Genomic DNA, 21,308 nt, shown 5'->3' on the forward strand with positions numbered 1-21,308 from the left:
GGAGGAGGCTGCAATGCTTGGTAAGAAATGTACGCATTATCCTGCCCATGCAATTGTAACCCCTCTGTACAGTATGTTCACAAATAAAATAAAATTTAAAAAAAACTGCACTTGGGCATAATTAATTGAACAGGACTCTAAACATTTACATAGTGAAGCCAAATGAGGATATTTTTAGGAGAGGATCACAAGGCCTCAATAGCTATGTGTATATGATCACACAAAATGATGAAAATAATGCTTATCTAAATAAATTCCAAGAAATGTAAATAAGAGGTTTTTGTTTGTTTGTTTGTTTTGTTTTTGACAGCCTGGGCACTGTCCCTGAGCTCTTCATCTCAAGGCTAGCACTCTGGCACTTGAGCCACAGCACCACTTTTCTGCTTACGTGGTGCTGAGGAATTGAACCCAGGACCTCATTGCATGCAAGGCAAGCATTCTACCACTGAGTCACCTTCCCAGCCCTAAGATGATTATTTTTATCAGTATTAATGTGACTTTTTTATTAGGGTATGCATAAGAATATTCTTTTTAAAATTTTAGTTTATCCTGAATGTGATATACAGAGGGGTTATACTTTACATAAGTAATGAGTACATTTCTTGTCTAACATTGTTACTCCCTCCTCATTTTTCTGTTTTCTTTTCCTCTGACTCCCTGCCCTGTAAAGTTCGTTTCCAACATAGTGTCCTGTGAGAATCTTTGTTGTATTGGTTTGTCCTTTGTCTATTGTACCATTTGTAGTTTTTTTTTCCTTCCTTTTTGTTCCTGTTTATTGCTGTTTTTTATTTATGTGTCTTGTATTTAAGTTTATCTGATTTGGGGAGGGAAAGGGGAAGCATAGAATAGATGGACAAAGGATGATCTAATTCAGCAGTATTACTCACTAGACAGCATGTTGGAAATAAACTGTACCACCTGGGGGAGGGTTGTTGGGAGGGGAAAATCTAGGATTAAATGAGAGAGGAGGTGACACTGTTCAAAAAGAAATGTACTCATTATCTGATATATAACTGTAACCCTTTTGTGTATCACCTTTAAAATTCATTGTAAGGTGATATGGAGAGAGAGAGAGAGAGAGGGAGAGAGAGAGAGAGAGAGAGAGAGAGAGAGAGTCCCAAGGGGCCTTTTCTGCCCATGAGCCTCAGATCTGAGCCTTCTGAGTAGCTAGGATTACAGATCTGAGCCACTCGGACCCATTTAGTATTAACATTTCATATGCCACTTGTTTCAGGGGGTGGGTGGGATGGGAGGAACAACTACTGGGGATTGAAATGAGAGCCTGGGCACTGTAGTTAGCTTTTTCACTCAATTCTATAACTCTACCTCTTGAATAATAGTTCTATTTCCAGCTTTTTTCTGGTGAATTGCAGGTAAGAGTCTCACAGACTTTGTTGGCTAGTTGGGCTTTAAACTGATCCTTAAATCCTAGCCTCTTTAGTAGATAGAAGGAAAGGAATAAGTGACAGACATCCAGCCATCTGATCTGTTTTAAATTAAGAAAATATAGAAGAAAAATTTGAAAATTAGTTCCAATGTAGAAAGGTTCACAACACTGACTTATGACATTGTTAACATGCCACTGACCAAAAAATTATTCAGTGTGACCTATATATATATATGTGTATGTGTATATATATATGTATATTGTATATATGTGTTATGTATGTATGTTTGTGTGTATATCTGTATCTATCTATCTATCTATCTATATATATATATATATATATATTCTCTCCTCCTTGGATGTTGAACTCAGGGCTTGAGCACTGTCACTGAGCATCTTTTGCTCAAGGCTAGCAGTCGACCACTTGAACCCCAATGCCAATTCCAGCGTTTTTACAATTTATTGGAGATAAGAATCTCATGCATTTAACTGCCCAGATTGGCTTTGAACCACAATCATCCTCAACCTTCTGAGTTTTAATAAGGCATTAGTGTCAATTGATAGTTTAATTAAATGATTAATAAACTATCTCAACAATGGAAATCAAATACATCACAAAACCCTACAGATACAAATGTAAGAGAAGTGTTGCCTATTGAACTAATGTTGATATAAACGAATATTCGGTCTTTTTATTTTCCCAACAAACCACATTATTGAGGATCTTCCATCCAAAACTTCTTGTCTCTGAATTATTTAAGAATCAGATCATAGTGACACTCTTGAACCATGAAGAAAACTTCTGTTGGAGCAACTTGTTGATAAACACACATTGCAGATGAGTCCTACTCCCATGGATTGGGTAACATTATCTACAAAGCCTTTTCTGAATATGCAGCCATCATGCAGATACCAAATATAAGAAATAAGGACCTAGTCAATTAGCTGAGAAAGATAGAATAGGAAGATTGTGTAGTAGGATGAAAGTTGCCAAATGCATCAACATACTAATCTTTGCAAGTTTTGAAAATGGCCTTATATAGCAGAAGAACCTTTTCAGATATGAATGAAATTATGATATTGTAACAGGGAGATGAGTTTGGATAATCCAGGTAGATTCTAATCAGGTATGTCCTTTTAAGAGAGAAGGTGTCAATATTACATTAGAGTGACAACCATATTGTGATAGCAGTTATATGAGCTAAAAATGTTCTGTTTTTGTTTTTTTAAGAAAAAGGAAGAGAACATGTGCCAAGTAATGTTGGAATGATACCTTTAAGTCTGAAAAACAGAGGAATCAAACTATATTCTACAACCTGTAGAAAGCAAAGTAGCCTGAAAATACCTTCCCTTTATCAACTGAGATTTTAGTCTGAGATTTCAGACTTCTGTCCTTCAGAATTAGAAGGAAATAATTCCATGTTTCTTTAAAGTAGGAGGTTTGTGAACAATTTGTTGTAATAGCTATCAGAAACTATACATAGGGAAAGATGTTAAATGTGGCAGTAATTATAAACTATCCTGAGACCACTCAACTGCATTGCTGGGAGGTATATCAGATGATTCAGAGTGGCACCTTATATTCATTAGTAAGGACCTATTTGATGTTCACTTTTGCTGACATTACCTAGTCTTATACTAAATTTACCTGCTCATTTAGCCTTATATTTAACTCACAACTACTTTAAATAATTTCAGTGCCTATATTATGAGAGATTCATACTAAAAATATGAATTTGTCACTTCGTTTGTGTGTGTGCACGCGCGTGCGTGCACATGCGTTCACACTCATGTATGTGTGTGTGCTTGTTCTGGGCCTTGAACTCAGCTGGGCCTTGAACTCAGCTGGGATACTGTCCTTACCACTTTGTGCTCAAGACAAGGGCTCTAGCACTTGAGCCACAGCTCCATTTCTTAATTTTTGCTGGCTAACAGGAGAAAAGAGTCTTGTGGACTTTACTATCCTCAGATCACAACCTCTTGAGTAGGTAGGATTTCAGGTGTTAGCCATCAGCCCATATATTTTATCACAATGGTAATGTTATTATAAAAATCTGTCTTCACAAAGGCATCACCATATTTCAATTCCATAAGTGAAATATCTCAAGAGCTTCCTTGAATCCAAAAGAGCCTCACACCTAACATGTAATCTCTGAGCCCATGATTCATCTTCTACCTTCAATGTCTCCACACTAAGGTCACCATTTTCAATGTTGCCATACTCCTCCAACCCATACTTTCATCTACACTACAGTGTTTATTTTCAGCTGTTCTTTCTGTGTCTCCATTACTACAGAACAAACGGGAAAAAACAAGCAAAACATTATCGTACTCCTTCATGCAATACAACAGTCACTCATTTCTGTTGGAGTAAAACACCTAATCTAGAAATTTAGGCAGATCATGATCTACACAGCTTAAATTGCAAAATAAAGTAGTCATGATCTCATTATCACTGAACCTGCCCTATAAAAGGACATACTATCATGTAACATTGGGAAAATATGGGGCTTTTTGCTATTCAAATGCTTTTGTGAAAGCTTGTTTGGAAGTTCTAGCAGGGGAGCGCAGCTACCCATACACCCTTGACCAAAGACTGGTCCTCCTCTATCGGGGATGGTCGTCATCTTTGACCAAGGGCTCAGCTTTGGGAAGGACTCACCAGTGGTGAGGGAGGAAGGGGACACCCATCTAGCCAGCCAGATCAGCCAAATCAACCCTGGTGATCAATGGAGGAAAAACAAAATGCTTAGACAGGGATACAGGTTGACCCCATTGTAACACTGAGATGTACAATACACTATGTTGAAAAATGAACTTTACAGTTTAGGCCGGGAGGGGGAGGATGGGGGGAGTGTAGTTGTGGAGGTGGGAGGGAAGGGAGGGAATGGGAAAAACAAAGGAAGATTTGCATTGCTTTTATGGCTAGAGAGGTTGAGCATTTCTTCTTGTGTCTATTGGCCATTCTTATTTCCTCTTCTGAGAAGTTCCTCTTTAAGTCTTTAGCCCACTTATTTATCAGACAGTTGTTTCTTTGAGGATTTGTTGTTGGGGGATTTAATTTTATGAGTTCCAAGTATATTTTAGATATGAGACCCTTGTCCGTTGTATGGCTAGTGAAGATCTTCTCCCAATCCCTGGGCTTTATATTGATCTTGCTAGTTATGTCCTTTGCCATGCAGAAGTTCTGCAGCTTCATGCAATCCCATTTGTCCAACCTTTCTTTGATATGCTGTGTTTCTGGGTCTCTATTAAGAAAATTTCTGGTCTGTGCCAAGGAGACCTAGGGTTTCTCTTATTCTGTCCTGTAATGTTTTCAGAGTGTCCTCTTTGACTCCGAGGTCTTTGATCCATTTGGAGTTGATTCTGGTGGAGGGTCTAGCTTCAGGATCTAGCTTCAGTATTCTACAGGAGATTAACCAATTTTGCCAGCACCATTTACTGAAGAGGCTGTCTTTCTTCCATTCTATTTTTTTAGCTCCCTTATTGAAGATCAGATGGCTATAAGTTTGTGGGTTCATTTCTGGGCTTTCAATTCTATTCCATTGGTCCTCAGGTCTCTTCTTGTGCCAGTACCAAGCTGTTTTGATTACTATGGCTTTGTAGTAGAGTTTGAAATTTGGTATTGATATTCCTCCAGCATTGTTCTTTCTGTTAAGGATCATTTTTTGCTATTCCGGGTCTTTATTGTTCCATTTGAATTTTTGGTTTGCCTCTTCTATTTTCTTGAACAATGAGGTTGGAATATTGATAGGTATCACATTGAGTTTGTAGATACTCTTGGGAAGTATTGCCATTTTCACAATGTTGATCCTTCCAATCCAGGAGCATGGAAGAATTTTCCACTTTCTAAGGTCTGCTTTGATTTCCTTTTTTAGGTTTTTAAAGTTTTCATTGTAGAGGTCCTTCACTTTAGTTAATTCCTAGGTATTTTATTTTTTGTGGGGCGATTACAAAAGGACTTGCTTTCCTGAGTTCAGCCTCACTTTTCATATTGTTGGCATTCAGAAAAGCCATTGATTTTTGAGGGTTAATTTTATACCCTGCTACTTTTCCAAAGTTTCGAATCAGCTCCACCAATTTGGGAGTGGAGTCTGTGGGATTCTTTTTTTTGGGGGGCGGGGTCTGGTCGTGGGCCTGAACCCTGGGCCTGGGTGCTGTCCCTCAGCTCTTCAGCTCAAGGCTAGCACTCTACCACTTGAGCCACAGCACCACTTCTCGCTTTTTTTTCTTTTTGCTTTTATGGTGCTGGGGAATCGAACCCAGGGCCTCATGCATGCAAGGAAAGCGCTCTACCACTGAGCCACCTTCCCAGCCCCCTGTGGGATTCTTTAAACACAACGTCATGTAATCTGCAAAGAGGGAGAGTTTTACTTCATCCTCTTTATGTTTGCATCTTATCTTATTGCTGTAGCTAGGCATTGTAATACTAACTTGAAGAGAAATGGAGAGAGTGAACATCCTAGTCTCGTTCCTGAGTTTAGAGGAAATGTCTTTAGTTTTTCACCATTAAGTATAATGCTGGCTGTAGGTTTGCCATATGCAGCTTTTATTGTGTTGAGAAATGTTCAATGGATTCGTAATTTTTCCAGAGCCTTCTTCATAAATGGGTGTTGGATCTTGTCAAATGCTTTTTCTGTACCTATTGAGATAACCATGTGGTTCTTACCCTTGATCATGTTGATGTGATAAGTTATATTAATTGATTTGCATATATTGCACCAACTTTGCATCCCTGAATGAATCTTGTTTGACCGTGGTGTATGATTTTTTGAATGAATGTTGAAGTTGATTGGCCAAAATTTTGTTGAGAAGTTTTGCATCGATGTTCATCAAAGAAATGGGTCTATAGTTCTCTTTCTTTGATGAGTCCCTGCCTGGTTTTGGTATGAGGGTTATGACGGCTAAATAGAAAGAGTTCGGTAGGGAACTTTCTCTTTCAATTTCATTGAAGAGTTGGAGAAGTCTTGGTGTGAGTTCTGCTTTGAAGGCCTTGTAGAATTCTGATATACATCCATCCAGTCCTGGTCTTTTCTTAGATGGGAGGTCTCTTATTGCTGTTTCTATTTCAATGCATGATAAACCAACTGCTAAATTGGTTTAACTCATCTTGGTTTAGTTTGGACATGTCAATATTTGCTAGGAAATCTTCCATTACTTCAAGATTCTCAAACTTATTAGCATAAAGGTTTGAGAAGGATACCTTTATAATGTTCTGAATCTTGTTTGTTTCTGTGGTGATGTTTTCATTCTCATCTCTGAGTTTGTTTATTTGGGTGTGTTCTCTTCTTTTTGTGATAAGATTTGCTAAGGGTCTGTCAATTACGTTAATTTTTCAAAGACCCATCTCTGTTTTGTTAATTCTTTCTATGTTTTTTATTCTAATTCATATAATTCAGATTTAATTTTAATTATTTCTTTCTAGCTAATGGATCGGGGTCTAGCTTGCTGCTCTTTTTCAAGGAAGTTCAGATGTCACATTAAATTGTTGGTTTCAGATCTCTCCAATTTGTTGATGTAGGAACGCAGAGCTATAAAGTTGCCTCTGAGTACTGCCTTTGCTGTGTTCCAGAGTAACTGGTAATTTGTGTGTTCATTTTTGTTGAATATCATGAAAATTTGAATTTCCGAACAACATTGAGATTCCACCTCACCCCAGTTAGAAGGCTATAATCAAGAACTCTAATAAAAAGAGATGCTGGAAGGGATATGGCCAGAAGGGAACCCTACTGCATTGTTGGTGGGAATGTAAATTTGTTCAACCACTTTGGAAAGCGGTATGGAGGTTCCTCAAAAGACTCCACATAGAGCTCCCCTATTACCGAGCAATCCCATTTTTGGGGCATTTACACAAATTATCACAAACAAGACCATACTAAAGCTACCAGCACAACTATATTTATTGCAACATTATTTACCATAGCTAAGATATGGAACAAACCCAGATGCCCTGCAGTAGATGATGAATGGATCAAGAAAATGTGATATATATATATATATATATATATATATATATATATATTCCACAATGGAATTTTTTGCCTCCATCAAAAAGAATGACAACACCCCATTTGTTAGGAAATGGAAAGACTTGGGAAAAATTATATTAAGTAATATAAGTCAGGTCCAAAGAAACATAGGTCCCATGATTTCCCTTATTTGCAATGAGTAGTAGATGTCTGAGACAAATAGAAAAGGTCAAAAGCTATGTATATATGACCAGATAAGATGAAGTTAAGTGAAATGAACTCCAAGATAGGGACAGAAGAGTTTTTTTTTCTTTTTTGATATTTTTGTAACATATTTATAAGGTACCATGCCATTTTTTTTGCTTTGTATGTTCCTCCCCCATGGTATAACCCCTCTTTTCACTGTATTTGATGTCAGTATAATTTGGGGAGGGGAAGGATAAAACAAAATGTTAACTAGGGATACAGGCTGACCCATTGTAGCAATGAGATGTACAAGACACTATATTGAAAAATGAACTTTACAATTTAGGGGGGTGGGGTGGGGTAGGGAAGTGTATTTGTGGTGGTGGGAGGAAAGGGATTGTATGAGAGAAACAAAGGAGAAGGTAACAATGCTTGATAGGAAATGTACTCATTACCTTGCTCATATAACTGTAAACCCCCTGTATACTATTTTTACAAGAAAAAATGTATTAAAAATACTTTTGTGAAATTTGAAAGAAAAAAATGTGTCCTTGTTCTTTTGTTGGATTGTGACTGTTTAGCATCACATTCTATTTGAAATTTTTGGCACTCTCTTGATTGTGCAACATTTCTATGTTCAGTTCTTTTTCTATTGTTTCACTCAACAACTAAAACACATGTCTTACAATTAATGGCATATGGAGAAGAACAAATAATGGAACTTACTAAGCATACATGGTATGAAAATTATGATGTTCAATAACATGAGAAAATAACTCCCTAATAGTGTTCAACACCACAAACATATGTATTCTAGATTATCTTTTTTTACATTACAATGGTTATGAACCTTTGTTGACTGTAGAATTTCTCATGTACTATAGCATGTGCACAACATACCGAGCAACTAAAAACCAGTCTTCCTAATCAAAATTTATTAGTTATTAGAATCAATGTTTAGATTAGATTGATGTTAGATTAGAATATTATGCTAGTCTATCCTTGTAATGTTTGATCTCATGTTTGTTCATTGCTTGTAAATAAAAATGAGATATTACAAACAGAAAGTACAGAAATAGACCCAAGATAGAGTTATAGGCAAAACAGAAAAAAAATGTATATCACATACACACACACACACACACACACACACACACACATTAAGAAATCCTCTACCTTTTTTGTATTGTAGTCTGACATGCAGAATTTTATCCGTGCTGAGGTCAATAGTGATTGTCAAATGGATTGGACTGAGATGGGTGATAGGAAAGTTTAATAAAGCACACTTCTGTGTGCATATGTGAGGGTGTTTCCAGAGAAGGCTGGAATATGGACAGCAACTGAAGAAAGACCTGCCCTGAATATGGGCAGCACATCTAGTAAATGCAGGCCTTGGTTAATGAAACTGGAAAAAGAGATAGTCCCCTTGCACAGGCTTTGTCACTTTCTGGGTCACTGGGTTGTAAGGGCGTCCTCTTCTTCCTGCTCCTGCACTGTCTAGATCGGAATACTTCACAGTCTTATGAACAACAAATAATCAATATCATGGAGGAAATACTTTCTGCCATTCTTATTGTGGTGGTCAGAGATCTGCATTCTATAAACTACATTTGAAAAGTGATGGATTCTCAATGATTTTCTCTTACTGAAGGCATAGTGTGTTCTAAGCACTGAGTGTGATGAGTTTATATCACACTCCATAAAGCTCTATCTAGGAAGTTTCTCTCAGTGTTGTGGCAAAATATGTGAAATGTTTGGTGCCTTGACAGTAAATTGCTCCTATCTCATTTTTTATAGGAATGTTTCTGTAAATATTGCCTAAATCACGTGTTTCTCCTAATTTCACAAGTTTACAGAGAGAATGAGAGAGAGAGCAGTCAGGCTAAACCTCAAATGAATTGATAATGTTCAGTGGTTACGAATACAAAGAGATATTCATCTATTGAAAATACAGGAAGAAAAAAATCCCATTAAGATAAGACACCTAATTTGGTAAAGGCAGAAAGATACAGGGAAAAGTTACATTATCAAGTAGTTGCAAGTTTTTAAAAAAAACATTCAAACAACTATTTTATTGTGTTTTTTTTTTCATCATTTTGGAAAGTGACAATAAATCAGAGACATCTAAGCTTTGGTTTGTTTTCATTTCTTGAAAATGTTTACATTCATTAAGAAATAGTAGAACTCTTAGAACAGGCTATGGAGAGTAATTTGTTTTTATTTATGATTTCATTTAACTGGCCATTTCAAAACCTCATTACAAAGTTCTGAGTATTAAAAATAGGAACATACCTTAAATATTGTTTAATCTAACTTTCATTCCACAGATATAAACATAGGTTCCAATTGTTGACAGGGTAAATTGTATATTTCAAATGTGTTAGAAATGAGAGACTCGAAGTCCTATCTTCAGATTTAAGCACAAAGCTATTTTTACTTCTCTAACCATCTTCAGTATTTGTACTGTAAGTAATGGATGGCATTTGTATTTACTAATCCTAAATCAATATACAACTATGAAGAATGAGTTTTGGCATTTTTATTTACTAATCCTAAATCAATATACAACTATGAAAAATGAGTTTTGAAACACCATGTTGAGTTCATTTCAAAAATTCTCATCTATTTTATTTCTAAAGATAAAGTATAATGATAAAAAATGATAAGAAAAAAGTATATTAATTTTTTTCTTAATGAATGTGTGATTATTTAATGTGCTGGACAATGATAAAAAGTCTTACTTGTTGAAAATCTCTAACAAATACATTGTTGAAGTTTGTAGATCCTTAACAAGATCTTAAATTAATGAGTTAACTTAATAACTGGTAGATAAAACATTTTTGTGTTTTTTTAAATTAAACTGGTGAAGTGAAGTCTATTTTAGTGGGTAAAAAATAAATGTGCACACTTGTGTTTATGCATTTATAACTCTGCATGGGAGTATGTACACGTATGTGTTTGTTATGTGACAAATGCTTGCTTTCCTAAAACCAAAAATCTTTAAATAATTTTGAAAAATACTTTTATTAAAAAATCCCTTTTAATTAATAAAAGATATAAAATTGATTCCATAAAAGAGCCTGAGTCATAACATAAAAGCTCCAGTTTGACCCAAGCTGTAAATGATTTCCAAATCACTGAAAAGTATAGAGAGTGTCCTTATCATACTGAGCAATTACAAAGGAAAATCAATGGCTACTCTTGTAAGAGAAAAAAATACTGCTGAAGTATGCATGCTAAAATCAAACCAAAGAAAAACAAAATGAGCACCATCCCCCCAGATTAATTATAAGATGCTCTCTATTAGGCTTTCTAAATAACAAAATAAATATGTTCTTGTCATGCCATTCCGTTAATAGGAGCTGTAAGTTAGAAATTTTACCTTTCTCTTATTTTGATGAATTTATATTCTGCATGGATGAATCTGCATACTGTCATCCTTCATGCATTTTGATCCCTTTGATTTTATTTTACTGTATATATGAATGTTTTCCTCATATATATCAATCATAATGATTATTTTTCTATGCCATACCACATCATTTTTATGCTTTTATTAAAGAAATTGCAACTTATAGCATTCTCCTTTGTTAATGTTTAATGTCAATATAATCCTAATCTCATTCCTGGGATTTATGTAAATATTTAATGTTAAATTGCTAAATGATTTTGTATATATAATTAAATTATCTGTCCTTTGATATGGAAACCAGTCTGCCTTGTCTTTAACTAGAGGGGTGAACTCTATTCACAAGAACCTTTAGAGTAAATAATTGGCTGTGGCAGAAGGTATTTAAATGATGAGTGGGGTCTGTGCTCCTTGTTTGTCTAGAAGATATAGGGGACATGTGAGAGATAATATAGGAAGCATTAACATACTGTGAGTTCCTTCATGAACAGCCTTGAGTAAGGAGGACTTCAGTCTTACAGCCCTAAGAAATATCATTTTGCCAACAATCTGAATGAGTTTGAAAGTGAATTCAGAAACCAACCTCAACAGGAAAATACTTTGACTTTGATGCAAAGGAGAGAAATCACTCACATAATCTAGGCTTCTATTCAAGTGAACTGCAAAATACTAAATCTGTGTTGCTTTAAGTCAGTAAATTTATGATTTGTATTTATACATGTTTTAAAAAACATGTCTAGTCAAGTACAGTGGTACAAGTCTATAATCACATTTACTAAAGGAGCAGAAATAGAAAAATCATGGATTGAGGCCAGGCTGGACTACAGTTAGCAGGAGACCCATTCTAGAAAACAAAACTTGAAGCAAAATGACTGGAGGTTATGCTCACATGATAGAATTCCAGGTTAGCAAGTGAAAGGCTCTGCGTTCAATCCTCAGTATCACAAAATGAAGAAAGAATTACATGAACCAACTTAATCTAAGTATATTTACTTCTCAATGGTCACAGATAATTTCTTACTCATGATCACAGCCTTTGCAGTTTCTTGCCTATAGTACATGATCAATAAAGTTAATTGATTGAATATTGAATCATCTTACACACTTGGTTGTGTTTTATCTTGATTTACTTATATATTGTTTTCAAGAATAATATATGATGGTTTAAAATAAGGCTATGTTAAAAGAAAAAGTCCAAAGACAAAGGTAAATGAAACCATAAAAATTGAATGTAAAGAACAACATATCATTAACTTGGTGTATCAAGTTATGTTATGTGCCCCCCAAAAAATCTACATAAGTTTAATACTAAATAATTCATCAGGCAAAACAAAAAAGAAAACATAATTCTCATCACCCCCAAATATAGATTTATCCAGTTCATTAAATGGATATTATTGTACTATATATATGTATATGTATATATGTTATACTGTTGAACACATAATGAAAATTACCCTCTGTAATGTGCAGGAGATGGATCACATGAATTACTGTTTCTTCTATCAGTCCTTAGTCATTACCACATATATTGCTTAAAAGTTTATGGGCACATATAAAAAGAACCAGAGTAGTATGGTTTAGCTTTGCAACACTTAGTTTATTAATTAAATAACAGATTATAACTTTGAAAATGCTTCAGCAGATTAACATGCATACTCGCCACTCTTTATGACAAACTCTCTGGGAAGGGGAGACAATTGGTTGTTTGCTCAAATAGTAGACTGTCCTCACTTAAAAAAATGATAGGCATTTTCTCAGTATAAGGTTCCACATGGGTGACAAAAACCAACACACAACTATGTGATTATTACTTGGACCACAGATCTACTTGGGTCACAGAGAGGGGAGAAACAAGAAATTCACCATTGAAAATATACAAGATCACCCTAATTATAGACAAGCTGTATGGTCTACCTCACTTACTTATTTCATTCGCTTCCTGCTCAAAACTCATGTCTGAGTGCGTCCTGGTGGCTCACACTTGTCAGCCTCGATACTCAGGAAGCTGAAGTCAAAGGATTGTGGTTAAAAGGCAATCTGGTCAGGAAATGACATGAGACTATTATCTCCAATTAATCCCCAGAAAACTGGAAGTGGTGCTGTGGCTCAAAGTGGCAGAGCACAAAATACCTCAGGGACAGGGCCCCATCCTGGAGTTGAAGCTCCACAACTGATGGGGGTAAAATCATATCTGGAATCCCAACTCTAATGAGTTTACTGAATTCAAATAATAGACATAGTATTCACTCATATACCAAGTCTGCAGTAAGAAAATAAGTACAGAAATGATGGACCTGTTTTATATAGCTTCTTTCTGAAGTTTTAATGATTAAGCTGTCTTAAATTTACTGAAATTTTCCATTGTGTTTTTGTTAATGAAGCCTGTCCTCCATTAACATAGAATATTATAGTGATGACCACCTTTTAGACAGTCTTATTTTTTGACTGATAGGCCTTTAATAAATTAGAAGTCCCACAGTCTACAGGAAAGGTTAAAAAAAAGTTTTTTTTCTCCCTAAATTTTTACTTTATGGTACTATCCTAAGACAATTTTCATATATTTATATATACATATATATTTGATAAATACACATACAAATAAATTCCAAGGGATGGGAAATTTGTTTTCTCTGTTTTAAATACCTGTTAGTATAACTTTATGTAAGAGACACAGCCTTATACTTCTATTTTTCAATTAGAAATGTTATAAAGGTGATGTACAGAGGGGTTAAAATATTGTAAATCCTTTCTCTTTGGGCAATGTAACCACTTCCTTTGGTGCTTTTTGGTTTCCCTTCCTGTCCCCGTCTACAAGTTGGATAGTTTATTTTCTATGTAGTATCTAGTGAGTATCGCTGCTGCATTTGTTCACCATTTGTCTCTCCATTTCTGTACCCTCACTTACCTTCCAAACAAACAAGAAACAATACAAAAAACATAAAAAAATCAGAAATATTCCAAAAAAGCAAAAGAACACCATCTTCACCAACAACAGAAGGAAAACAAACAAACAACAACAGCAACATGTTTCCACTCCTAGAATTTATTTTGATAATTATTATTTTAAATGTTCAAAGGCACAGAAGCATTGTGCCTTTGGGTTCCTCCCAAAAAAGTATTCTTCTTTGGTTTCATTGTGTGTGAGTACCTAGAGACCTATATAATTTATCATGTCCAGTATAATTTAGATCTAGCTTCTGCATAGGAGAGAAAACCTGTACCACTTGTCTCTCTGAATTTGGCTTATGTTACTTAGCATGATTTGTTCTAGGTCCGTCCATTTCCCTGCAAATGTAATAAGATCATTCTTTCTAATAGTTGTGTGTAAAATCCATTATGTGTAAGTACCACTTTTTTGATCCACTTATCTATTGTAGGGCATCTGGGCTGTTCCCCAATTTATTATGGATAGTGCAGAAATGAATATGGATGTACAAATGTCTTTATATTGTCCTGGCAAGTGATATCCTGAGTCAATGCCCTTTGGTGTTAAGGCTATGTCATAGGGAAGATCTATGTTTAGTTTTGTGAGTAACCTCTGGACCACTGTCCAGAGTGAATATACTATTTTACATTTCTACCAACTGTGCAATACAGATCCTTTTTCATATATTCCCACAGGATTAGTTATTAAAGTTCATGATGTTTTCCAGTCTTATTGGGATGAGATGGAATCTCAGACTTGTATTGATTTCCATTTCCTTTATGACCAGGGATGCTAAACATTTCCTCATATGTTTCTTTGCCACTCTTATCTTTTCTGAGAAGTGTCTCTCTAGTTCCTTTGCCCATTTAATGATTGGTTTCCTAGTTGGAAGTGGTGAATTTCTTGATCTCCTTGTATATTTTGGATAGTAGGCCTTTATTGGATGCATTGATAGTAAAGATCTTCTAATGTCTGTTGGATGTCTTTCTTTTTTATTTTTAATAAGATTTTATTGAGAAAATACTTTCCAGAGGGGTTACAGTTATACAAGCAAGGTAATGAGTACATTTCTTATCAAGCATTGTTGTCTCCTCCTTTGTTTTTCCCTACCATCCCTTCCTTTCCACCTCCACAACTTCACTCTCCCCAGCCCCTGCCTAAAGTTCATTTTTCAACATAGTGTCTTGTACATCTCATTTTTACAATGGGTCAACCTGTATCCCTATTTAAACTTTTTTTTCCCTTCCCCTCCCCAAATTATACCGACATCAAATACAATGAAAACAGAGGTTATACCATGGGGGAGGAACACACAAAGAAGCCAAAAAACAAAAACAAAAACAAAAAAAACCCCACATGGTACCTTATAAATACGTTAGAAACAATAGCAAGCAAGAAAAAGTAAAAAACAGGCTGGGGAGGTGGCTCAGTGGTAGAGCGCTTGCCTTGCATGCATGAGGCCCTGGGTTTGATTCCTCCTCAGTACTACATAAGCAAAAAGAAAAAAATCCAGAAGTGGCGCTGTGGCTCAAGTGGTAGAGCGCTAGCCTTGAGCTGAAGAGCTGAGAGACAGCACCCAGGCCCAGAGTTCAGCCCCCACGACCGGACTCAAAAAAAAAAAAAGAAAAAGAAAAATATAAAACAAAATAAAAATTAAAAACAAAACACTTGTATACCTATCTTGGTATTCATTTCACTTGACTTCATCTTATCTGGTCATATGTGCATAGCTTTTGACTTTTTCCACTTGTCTCAGGCATATACTAGTTATTGCTAATAAGAGAAATCATGGAACCTATGTTTCTTTGGGCCTGGCTGAGAACAGTCAAAGAGAAATACAGGAATTGTTGGATGTCTTTTTACTTGAGTATGTATGTCCTTTACTTTGCAGAAATGTTTTAGATGTATGTAATCCCATCTGTCAAATCTCTTTCCTATGTGTTCTGTTCCTGGGATTCTTTTCAAAAATTTTATGCCTATGCCTATAAGTTCTAGCATTTCTCCTTCTCCCTCTCATAATTTCAAAAAATGCTGGTTTGATGTTGAGGTTTTTGAACTTCTTTGAGTGCATAGTGGCAAACAGGGATTTTTTTCTTTACTTTTAATCAGCACTTGAAAGAAAGCATTTTATACCAATAAGGAAAGTAGTTTCCAGAGTAAGCAATGGGAATAATAGTGCTTAAATTATGAGGACAGTCAGCTCTAAGAAGTCATTTGTTCACTTCAGTTTCTCAAAAACTACACAAGCTACTGATGTATACTCCAGCTTAAGTGCATGTATCAGTCAGTCAATATCAATCAATAAATTCAATTTATTTACTATTGGCTGTGCTCTGTGGGAGAAACACAACTTGCTCAGCTGCAGATCTCTCATTAGAGCTATATGAAAGTGACATAGATAGAAAAATCATGTGGTATCAGCTGGAACGTTTATTCCTGATTATGTGGACTTCACTTTAAAAAGTTTGAAACAATTCAAACATGGGAATATGATGTTTCCAAGGCACCTGTAAGCTCTCATAGTGTAGTTATTATTTCTGATAGCATAATTCCAAGTAATCATAACTGAAGAATACATGAATGAATGAATGAATGAATGAATGAATGCAATGATTCAGAATATCAGGCTGAAAAGACTGCTCGCATGAGTAACAAAATAAATGCAAATCAATGAAAATGGAAATGCAAGGTTTCGTTTTAGTGTTGGAGTTCCAGCACTGAAAAGAGAAAAAAATAAAATGAAGAGTATTATGTGATTACATTCATAGTTACTAAGTTGAACAACAATTTTTTCCTTTTTCATGCAATACTTCTTAATAGGTTTTTGCCCTTCATGTCAAATAACTGCATGGGCCCTAAAATAGAAATCGTGTTTCCTCTCCTGAAAAGTTAAGGTTAATAATTGACTGCATGCAGGTTCCAGTAGGAATATATTGTGAAACATTCATTACTCAAGGAGGGTGTCTATTTGCCAAATTAGAGTTCCATTGGTTCCAATTACAGTACAGGTATAATCCTCACCATATGCATTCAGTTTCCAATAATGATTAAGGAATATGTTAGAATTCAGTTCAAAAAGAATTTTTTACAGTCTGGAATTTGAAATGATCCTTTGCTTTCTACTGATTTGCTTCCACTCATTTTATACTTTAAATTGCCATAATGTTTAAATAATATTATTTATCTTCTGCTATCACATAAATAACATTTGGTGATATGGACAAAATCCAAAGGGAAAAACACTTCCAAGGAATGTTATACTTCTTTGCAAACAAAGCAAATAATGAAAAAAAACTAAAAAAGAAAATTCAGTTCTATTCAAAACTCATATCACATCTAACATATACATTAGTGATATATTATTTTTACTGAAAGGCATTCTCTATCACTGCATCATTTAATTTTAGCCACACATTAGACATTTGTGACTATCTGAGTACTTATAGTACAGGACAGAATTTTCTTGTATAAAAATAAATACTTTATTTAGTTTGCCTGCTACCCTAGCAAGTTTCTAATTGCTTACTTATCTGGCTACTACAGGTTAAATGAAATATACATTATTAAAAGTTAAATTAGTAAATTATGCAGTGGCAGTGGCAGGGTAACAGGTTGGAAAATACTGGGAGAAAATGAGGGAAGAGGTGACACTGCTCAAAAACTAATGTATTCAATACCGGACTTATGTAACTGTAACCTCTCTGTATATCACTTTTACAATAAAAATTAAAAAGAAGAAAAATAGAATCTACTAGATTTTGAGACAACTTGGTGGGTATCTTCTGGGATGGAAATTCTTCCTAATTATGAAATGCTTTTTTAATGGCAAATTATAGAAAATTGTGTCGTTGCTGCCATTGTTATTGTTTATAAAATGGAATAAGAAGCCTATAAGGAATGGTATTTCTGAGCAAAACTACTGAGAGGTAACACAGATGAGTCAGACTCTTCTGCCACTTCCCCAGGGACAACTTCTAGGATGTAAAATAAGCCAATATATGATAAAACCCACAAAATGTAGATGTGATTCATTATGCTTCAGTGATCACCTTCTCGCAATCCCTGGTGACATAAAAAAGAGACAAAAATATGATATCTCTCATAGAGAGGGTTATAAAAGGGAAATAAATGTTCTACCACTATTACTATTAGTCAGAGCTATTGTAGCAAGTAAGTATGGAGCTAGTAATGGTCCACAAAAATGTATGAACTAAACTACCCATTTAGGAAGCAGGATGATGAGAAAAGTAATGTTTCCATGGCAAGAGGAAGAGCAAGGTTACATTCATTGAGACTTGAATAAGAAAACAAATTGTGACTGTTTTAAGAAGAGAGGAAATAATGGAAGTTTGGATCTTTTCCAGATGCTTGGAGAAACCATTTGCACAAACCCCACAGGACTGAGGCTTTTGGCTGAGGTTCTATGGTACCCTCTTCTGTTGGTATACTTATGCATTTCTAAACAGGCATCTTTGTAATGCTGTCTTCAAATAAAGAAAAGCTATATTGGAATATTGACAAGTTTTGATGATTCTTAAACACAAAAGTCTGCAAAGATGATTTGTCTATTAATATGTGCTGCTTTGGGCATAGGGCAGCTGAGTCCAAAACAACCTTGAGAAAAGTGGCTTGTTCCAGTCACCTGTGCATGTCTATTTTCAGAATTCCTAAGAAGCATGTGTTAGCAAATGGAAAAAAATAAATTTGGTTGGAAAATGTACTTGTTCCTTTTCCACAAAGCGGATGTAAGGAACAGTTTTATATACTCAAGTTGAATATATGTATACTCAGTAGTATTTTTACTCTATGTATTTTCTTGTGTATTTTATTCTGTTTTTGCTTGTATATATCCTATTGTATTTTACATCTGGCAATTAATATTCAGGCTTTCCTTCCGGTTCCCTAATGCAAGGTACTTGTTTTATTTTACTATCTTTCCTTTTTCTTCAAATTTGTCATGCTGTTTTCCCATCTTCCCATCTCAAGGCTAGTCTTCACATGATTGTACAAACACAGGACAAGGGGAAGTATGCAGCCAAATGTTCAATAAATATCTAACAAAATTAAAAGAAGCATTGAGTAGAAGGGGTGAAAATGTTCAAAGAGGTCACATTGACCAGATGCATTACATTCATAAACTACTTTGTTGAATGGTAACTCCTTTGCACAACTTCTTAAAGATAACAAAAATATCTTAATATTTTTTAAAATTTTTATTGTTAAAGTGATATACAGAGGGATTACAGTTACATACATAAGGTAGTGAGTACATTTATTTATTAACTTGTTATCCTCTTGCTCATTTTTCTCTTACAGTCCCTCCCCCCAATCCACCCCATCAAGTGGTATAGTTCATGTCCAACATATTGTCTTGTGAGTATTGCTGTTGCCTTGGTTTGCCTTTGTCCCACTATTTTGTTATTCCCTTTCCCTTCCCTAATTCAGATAAAGATATATACAGTACCCAGGGCACCAAAATCAATATTAATGAAAAAATAAAAAGAGAATGCTTGGAATGCATGCAGCTGAATGACAAATGATATTCAAACAAACAAATGACATTTCAAACTGTAAAAAATCTCAACACAAATGCAACATGTTCTAAGAATTAAAAAACTGGGGATTAGTTTTGGCTTCCAATGTCCTCTTTTGCAAAATCAAGAATCAATGTGAAAATCAATTACATCACCTACTGCATTGGGTCATTTGCATGCTCATTCAATTCTTTATATTTTCTCTATTTTTTATACTGAGTACCCGCTGCATGTTGTGCATTTAGGTGTTTCAACAATCAAATGAAAATCAGAACAATAGAAAGCTGTCTTAAAAACTGAAAAAGTATGCATACGTTGAATTCTTTCCAGCTCTTGATAGAGTTATTATGTTGTATTTTGGTATATCCTGAATCCATTATGGGAAGTATAGTATTAGTTTAAGACATAAGAATAATGGTAACAGATTAACCATGAGATATTATACTACCACACACAATGATCCTGAAAAGTGATGCTTTTTTTATATGAGTCCGATGGAAAAGTGAGCAAGGCTTTCATAACCAGATAACCAGCTATTGGAGATATGTCACACAGTGAAATCTCTCTCTCTCTCTCTCTGTCCTTTCTTTCGTCTTTCTTTATTTTTGATATCCAGAGACCCAGATTATCTCATCTAATAAGATGATTATCTCATCTAATAAATATATTAGATGATCACCAGTATTTACCTCCCCCAGTGACCAATAGGAGAATTATCTTACCATATTGTTCTCATGTTCTTGACAGTTGTTCCTACTGAAAGAAGATAAAATAAACCAGTCTAGTGAGATGAATTACAGTTAATAATCAGATTTAATTTTTGTACTGTCCTTCATGAAAGACTCTGAGTGTCTATTCTGATATTTTATGCTATAATTGATGTTTTCTATATACTATTGTGCTGGCATTGGTTAAAATAATTGTTATTATGTATATATATATGGACTATATACTATTTTTATGACTTTTTTATTGTGAAAATATCACACAGAAAGGTTACAATTACATAGGCAAGGTAATGAGCACATTTCTTTTTTTTTTTTTTTTTGGGTCCGGTTGTGGGGCCTGAACTCTGGGCCTGGGCGCTGTCCCTCAGCTCTTCAGCTCAAGGCTAGCGCTCTACCACTTGAGCCACAGCGCCACTTCCGGCTTTTTTCTGTTTGCTTATGTGGTGCTGAGGAATCGAACCCAGGGTTTTGAGCATGCAAGGCAAGCGCTCTACCACTGAGCCACCTTCCCAGCCCCCAATGAGCACATTTCTTATAAAACATTGTTCCCTCCTCCTTTGTTTCCACTTCCCATCCCTTCCCATCTTCCCCCCCCCCCACCCTGACGGGCCCTCCCCATCGCCCACTACACCAAAGTTGTAAAGTTTGTTTTTTGACAAAACGTCTTGTACATCTCATTTTTGCAATGGGTCCACCTGTATCCCTATTTAAACAATTTGTTTTTTCCCTTCTCCTCCACAAATTATACCAACATCAAATACAGTGAAAACAGGGGTTTTACTGTGGGGGAGAGACATACAAAGCAACAAAGAAATATATTATAAATATGTTAGAAACAATAGCAAGAAAGAAAAAAAAGCATTTGAGTTCTTATCTGGGGTTAATTTCGACTAGCATCAACTTATCTGACCTTTTCTGCTTGTCTCAGACATATACTAGTTATTGCAAATAAGGAAACCATGGGACCTATATTTCTTTGGGCCTGGCTTACTTCACTTAATATAATTTTTTCCAACTCTTTCCATTTCCTAACAAATGGGGCAATGTCATTCTTTCTGATGGAGGCATAGAATTCCATTGTGTATATATACCACATTTTCTTGATCCATTCATCTACTGAGGGGCATCTGGGCTGGTTCCATATCTTAGCTATGGCATATAATGCT

Source organism: Dipodomys ordii, unplaced genomic scaffold (assembly GCF_000151885.1).
Source record: "Dipodomys ordii isolate 6190 unplaced genomic scaffold, Dord_2.0 Scaffold93, whole genome shotgun sequence".
Classification (NCBI taxonomy): Eukaryota; Metazoa; Chordata; class Mammalia; order Rodentia; family Heteromyidae; genus Dipodomys; species Dipodomys ordii.